Source organism: Notolepis coatsorum, assembly GCF_963971535.1.
Source record: "Notolepis coatsorum genome assembly, contig: SCAFFOLD_132, whole genome shotgun sequence".
Lineage (NCBI taxonomy): Eukaryota > Metazoa > Chordata > Actinopteri > Aulopiformes > Paralepididae > Notolepis > Notolepis coatsorum.
In genome coordinates, this window is record NW_028174855.1 from 549105 (window position 1) to 555970 (window position 6866).

A 6866-nucleotide genomic window follows, 5' to 3' on the forward strand; every position below is an offset into this window, starting at 1 on the left:
TAGAGGACCCTCTCCTCTGGGTCTAGTGGCCCCTCTCCACTGGGTCTAGTGGCCCCTCTCCACTGGGTCTAGTGGCCCCTCTCCTCTGGGTATAGTGGCCCCTCTCCTCTGGGTCTAGTGGCCCCTCTCCTCTGGGTATAGTGGCCCCTCTCCTCTGGGTCTAGTGGCCCCTCTCCCTCTCATCTGGGTCTAGTGGCCCCTCTCCCTCTCCTCTGGGTCTAGTGGCCCCTCTCCTCTGGGTCTAGTGGCCCCTCTCCACTGGGTCTAGTGGCCCCTCTCCTCTGGGTCTAGTGGCCCCTCTCCTCTGGGTCTAGTGGCCCCTCTCCTCTGGGTCTAGTGGCCCCTCTCCTCTGGGTCTAGTGGCCCCTCTCCACTGGGTCTAGTGGCCCCTCTCCACTGGGTCTAGTGGCCCCTCTCCTCTGGGTTTAGTGGCCCCTCTCCTCTGGGTCTAGTGGCCCCTCTCCTCTGGGTCTACTGGCCCCTCTCCTCTGGGTCTAGTGGCCCCTCTCCTCTGGGTCTAGTGGCCCCTCTCCTCTGGGTCTAGTGGCCCCTCTCCTCTGGGTCTAGTGGCCCCTCTCCACTGGGTCTAGTGGCCCCTCTCCTCTGGGTCTAGTGGCCCCTCTCCTCTGGGTCTAGTGGCCCCTCTCCTCTGGGTCTAGAGGACCCTCTCCTCTGGGTCTAGTGGCCCCTCTCCACTGGGTCTAGTGGCCCCTCTCCACTGGGTCTAGTGGCCCCTCTCCTCTGGGTATAGTGGCCCCTCTCCTCTGGGTCTAGTGGCCCCTCTCCTCTGGGTATAGTGGCCCCTCTCCTCTGGGTCTAGTGGCCCCTCTCCCTCTCCTCTGGGTCTAGTGGCCCCTCTCCCTCTCCTCTGGGTCTAGTGGCCCCTCTCCTCTGGGTCTAGTGGCCCCTCTCCACTGGGTCTAGTGGCCCCTCTCCTCTGGGTCTAGTGGCCCCTCTCCTCTGGGTCTAGTGGCCCCTCTCCTCTGGGTCTAGTGGCCCCTCTCCTCTGGGTCTAGTGGCCCCTCTCCACTGGGTCTAGTGGCCCCTCTCCACTGGGTCTAGTGGCCCCTCTCCTCTGGGTATAGTGGCCCCTCTCCTCTGGGTATAGTGGCCCCTCTCCTCTGGGTCTAGTGGCCCCTCTCCCTCTCCTCTGGGTCTAGTGGCCCCTCTCCTCTGGGTCTAGTGGCCCCTCTCCTGTGGGTCTAGTGGCCCCTCTCCTCTGGGTCTAGTGGCCCATCTCCACTGGGTCTAGTGGCCCCTCTCCTCTGGGTCTAGTGGCCCCTCTCCTCTGGGTCTAGTGGCCCCTCTACTCTGGGTCTACTGGCCCATCTCCACTGGGTCTAGTGGCCCCTCTCCTCTGGGTCTAGTGGCCCCTCTCCTCTGGGTCTAGTGGCCCCTCTCCACTGGGTCTAGTGGCCCCTCTCCACTGGGTCTAGTGGCCCCTCTCCTCTGGGTATAGTGGCCCCTCTCCTCTGGGTATAGTGGCCCCTCTCCTCTGGGTCTAGTGGCCCCTCTCCCTCTCCTCTGGGTCTAGTGGCCCCTCTCCTCTGGGTCTAGTGGCCCCTCTCCTCTGGGTCTAGTGGCCCCTCTCCTCTGGGTCTAGTGGCCCCTCTCCACTGGGTCTAGTGACCCCTCTCCTCTGGGTCTAGTGGCCCCTCTCCTCTGGGTCTAGTGGCCCATCTCCACTGGGTCTAGTGGCCCCTCTCCTCTGGGTCTAGTGGCCCCTCTCCTCTGGGTCTAGTGGCCCCTCTCCTCTGGGTCTACTGGCCCCTCTCCTCTGGGTCTAGTGGCCCCTCTCCTCTGGGTCTAGTGGCCCCTCTCCTCTGGGTCTAGTGGCCCCTCTCCTCTGGGTCTAGTGGCCCTTCTCCTCTGGGTCTAGTGGCCCCTCTCCTCTGGGTCTAGTGGCCCCTCTCCCTCTCCTCTGGGTCTAGTGGCCCCTCTCCTCTGGGTCTAGTGGCCCCTCTCCTCTGGCTGGGTCTAGTGGCCCCTCTCCTCTGGGTCTAGTGGCCCCTCTCCACTGGGTCTAGTGGCCCCTCTCCTCTGGGTCTAGTGGCCCCTCTCCACTGGGTCTAGTGGCCCCTCTCCTCTGGGTCTAGTGGCCCCTCTCCACTGGGTCTAGTGGCCCCTCTCCACTGGGTCTAGTGGCCCCTCTCATCTGGGTATAGTGTCCCCTCTCCTCTGGGTATAGTGGCCCCTCTCCTCTGGGTCTAGTGGCCCCTCTCCCTCTCCTCTGGGTCTAGTGGCCCCTCTCCTCTGGGTCTAGTGGCCCCTCTCCTCTGGGTCTAGTGGCCCCTCTCCACTGGGTCTAGTGACCCCTCTCCTCTGGGTCTAGTGGCCCCTATCCTCTGGGTCTAGTGGCCCCTCTCCACTGGGTCTAGTGGCCCCTCTCCTCTGGGTCTAGTGGCCCCTCTCCTCTGGGTCTACTGGCCCCTCTCCACTGGGTCTAGTGGCCCCTCTCCTCTGGGTCTAGTGGCCCCTCTCCCCTGGGTCTAGTGGCCCCTCTCCTCTGGGTCTAGTGGCCCCTCTCCTCTGGGTCTAGTGGCCCCTCTCCACTGGGTCTAGTGGCCCCTCTCCTCTGGGTCTAGTGGCCCCTCCCTTCTGGGTCTAGTGGCCCCTCTCCTCTGGGTCTAGTGGCCCCTCTCCTCTGGGTCTACTGGCCTCTCTCCTCTGGGTCTAGTGGCCCCTCTCCTCTGGGTCTAGTGGCCCCTCTCCCTCTCCTCTGGGTCTAGTGGCCCCTCTCCACTGGGTCTAGTGGCCCCTCTCCTCTGGGTATAGTGGCCCCTCTCCTCTGGGTCTAGTGGCCCCTCTCCTCTGGGTCTAGTGGCCCCTCTCCCTCTCCACTGGGTCTAGTGGCCCCTCTCCACTGGGTCTACTGGCCCCTCTCCTCTGGGTCTAGTGGCCCCTCTCCTCTGGGTCTAGTGGCCCCTCTCCCTCTCCTCTGGGTCTAGTGGCCCCTCTCCTCTGGGTCTAGTGGCCCCTCTCCTCTGGGTCTAGTGGCCCCTCTCCTCTGGGTCTAGTGGCCCCTCTCCACTGGGTCTAGTGGCCCCACTCTAGTGGCCCCTCTCTAGTGGCCCCTCTCCCTCTTCTCTGGGTCTAGTGGCCCCTCTCTAGTGGCCCCTCTCCACTGGGTCTAGTGGCCCCTCTCCAGTGGCCCCTCTCCACTGTGTCTAGTGGCCCCTCTCTAGTGGCCCCTCTCCACTGGGTCTAGTGGCCCCTCTCTAGTGGCCCCTCTCCACTGAGTCTAGTGGCCCCTCTCTAGTGGCCCCTCTCTAGTGGCCCCTCTCCACTGGGTCTAGTGGCCCCTCTCTAGTGGCCCCTCTCCACTGGGTCTAGTTCATGGTAACTACAGTGATACACCTGGGCCCTCATTTATCAATGTTGCGTACGCACAGATATGTGTGTAACCCGTGCGTACGATCATTTCTAAGCAAAGTGTGTGACTTATCAATTTGAACGTGAACTTGACTTTGTGCGTATATTTACGCTCAGCTCAGGGCATGCGTACCTGGCGCCCGGCGGTAGAATATCGATACTGCAGACGGACGGCATAGCTCTCATCAGAGTTTCATGCATTAGTTTCAACGCGGAAATAAGCTTTCGTTCATTAGTTTGACTGACATGTTCTGTATGACCTTCGTAATTCATTATAGTTCATTGTAAAATAGCAACAGTAGTGTAATTATGGTCAAAACCCTATAAATAGCATTTGGAATAATAGGTCTTTCCTTTATCGGAATATACAGGGTGTATACTGACTGCGCTCCGCGTAACTCAACTCGTTATTATTTTGCGCATTGATTGCAGAAATACGGGAACGTTTTGATTATATTTAAAAGGCTTTGCCAGTGTTAAACGAAACAAGTGGAATTTCGAAGCTGTAAGCAGAATACAAGTCATATGAACACCCATAATATAGTGTTCTTCCCCCTTCCTACTGTATAAGAAAGAATAAAAAACGCATTGCAACGAGAACAGAGGTTATTTGTTGAGTGTATGTGTATTACAAAACCCTTGCAATAAATGTGTCTTAAATGAATGAAAAGCATACATGCTCTGGATACAGAGCATATCGTGTGGGTGATATGACTTGTATTCTGCTTACAGAATTTAACTTATTTAGTTTTACAATGTCAAAGCCTTTTAAAGGACGACTCCACTTTTTTTGGAAATTAGCTTATTTAACATCTTACATCTTACCTCAATGACCGCTCCTACCAAGTGTCATGGAGAGGGACCCTGTCGGCCACCCGCCCCCTGCGGACGGGTGTCCCCCAGGGCTCGGTTTTAGGACCCCTTCTCTTCTCCCTCTACACTAAATCACTGGGTAACATTATCACGTCTCATGGCTTCTCCTACCACTGTTATGCCGACGATACTCAACTCTTCCTCTCCTTCCCTCCCTCAGATATCCACGTCTCTGAGCGGATCTCGGCCTGTCTGTCCGACATCTCCGCCTGGATGACGACCAACCACCTCAAACTGAACCTAAGCAAAACAGAATTGCTCCACCTGCCGGCCAAATCCTCCCCCCTGACCGACCTTTCCATCACAGTCGAGAATGCAGCTGTGACCGCGTCCCCGACCGCCAAGAACCTTGGTGTTGTCCTCGACGACCAGTTGAACTTCTCTGCTCACATCGCAGCGACAACCAGAACCTGCCGATTCCTCCTGAGCAACGTCAGAAGGATACGCCCCTTCCTGACAAAAGAAGCCACCCAACTCCTCGTCCAATCAACAGTCATCTCCCGCCTCGACTACTGCAACGCACTGCTCGCTGGCCTCCCGGCCACTGCCACTAAGCCTCTTCAACTCATTCAGAACGCAGCGGCCCGCCTGATCTCAAACCTACCGAAGTCGGCCCATGTCACCCCACTTCTTATGGACCTGCACTGGCTCCCCATTGCTGCACGAATCCGCTTCAAGGCCCTCGACCTAGCATACCGTGCGGCAAAGGGAACTGCTCCCGCCTACCTCCGGTCAATGGTCTCTAACTACACACCCTCAAGACCCCTACGCTCTGCATCTTCTGGCCGCCTCAGACCTACTCCTATCCAAGCTCCGGGAGGGTCATCAAAGAGAAGTCGCCTATTCTCAGTCCTTGCCCCACAATGGTGGAATGAACTACCCACCCCAGTTAGGACAGCCGAAACACGTCCAATCTTTCGCCGTCGACTAAAGACGCACTTCTTCAACCATTATCTGAATAAAAAAAATAAAAAAAAAATCTAACCCTAACTAACCATACTGTCATGCACTTGTCCTAATAAACTAACCTACACTGTAGCACTCAACACTTTGATGAACATTGTTACTCAGCTGATAGAGTTGTGCTCTTCCTGATGGCTTGTCGTACAGAACTTGTAAGTCGCTTTGGATAAAAGCGTCAGCTAAATGACTAAATGTAAATGTAAATGTAACATCTTCCCTGGAGTTAGACAAGAAGATGCATACCTTTTTTGTCTCTGTGCGTGCATTTTAGCTTTGGGAATAGACGCTCCGTTAGCATAGCTTAGCTTCATCACTGGAAGTGGGGGAGGACAGTAGCTTTACAGTGCCTTACAGTGTATTGCAAGGTCTGACATTGACCAAACTTGATATGCATGACCTTGGTGGGCTCTAGGTCAACTCCTGAAAAGGGGGTCAATGTCAGACCTTGCAATCAAAAGTTAGGGGGCGCACTGAAATTATGGCAAGGGTTATTAGCCCCCTAACTTTGATTGCAAAGTCTGACATTGACCCCCTTTTCAGGAGTTGACCTAGAGCCCACCAAGGTCATGCATATCAAGTTTGGTCAATGTCAGACCTTGCAATACACTGTAAGGCACTGTAAGGCTACTGTCCTCCCCCACTTCCAGTGATGAAGCTAAGCTATGCTAATGGAGCGTCTATTCCCAAAGCTAAAATGCACGCACAGAGACAAAAAAGGTATGCATCTTCTTGTCTAACTCCAGGGAAGATGTTAAATAAGCTAATTTCCAAAAAAAAGTGGAGTCGTCCTTTAAATATAAATCAAAACGTTTCCGTATTTCTGCAAAATAATAACGCGTTGAGTTCTAACAACGTATTACATGCATTGCTGGGTAGGCTGATAGAGTAAACTGTAAATGAAATAGCCTTTAACATTATAAAGGATAGGCTATCATAGCAGGTTCTTCCCAACCTTTATTCGCCAGAGCCCCACGATTCCTAGGAGACAATAGGAATATGATATGATATAAGGTATACTGGTCCGTCCGCGAGGATAGCGAGGAGTCGGATAGCCATTAAATGCCATTTGAGAATATAGGCTATTAATGCAAAGCGACGGCCTATAGCCTATACACATTATTTAATGTTTTCATAAGCGTAAAGATACAACAGCTAGATTAATGATCAGTTAGTTTACTGTGCAGGGTTCGCAGGGCTGGCATGTGCTATTATAATATGCGCAAGTTACTGTTGCATAATGTAGGCTTTGGCTGCTATTATATCTAATTCATATAGGCTACCTAATACCGACAACAAAATAGATTGTATCATATGCCTCTACAAATCATATTATACCCGGTAGCTGATCGAACTAAACAATAAAGGCATTCATATTCCAGCATGGTTATAATAATGACACACCAACGCCAAACAGTGGTCTTTATTAGTATTTTGAGCTGTCCAGGCAGAATTGCAGCAATGGTCTTAGGGAGCCGTTGATATCTGACATCACTGTGTACAAGTCCGCCAGCCTTTTATTTATCCCATAACACGGGTTGTGTCTTCTTGGTTCAGCAGCGCCTCCGTGAACAATCTCGCTCGTGGAGTTTCTCATAGTTCGCTCGGGTCAGTCCATTATTTCACATCCCATGGGGGTGTTTCATTACCATATATGGATA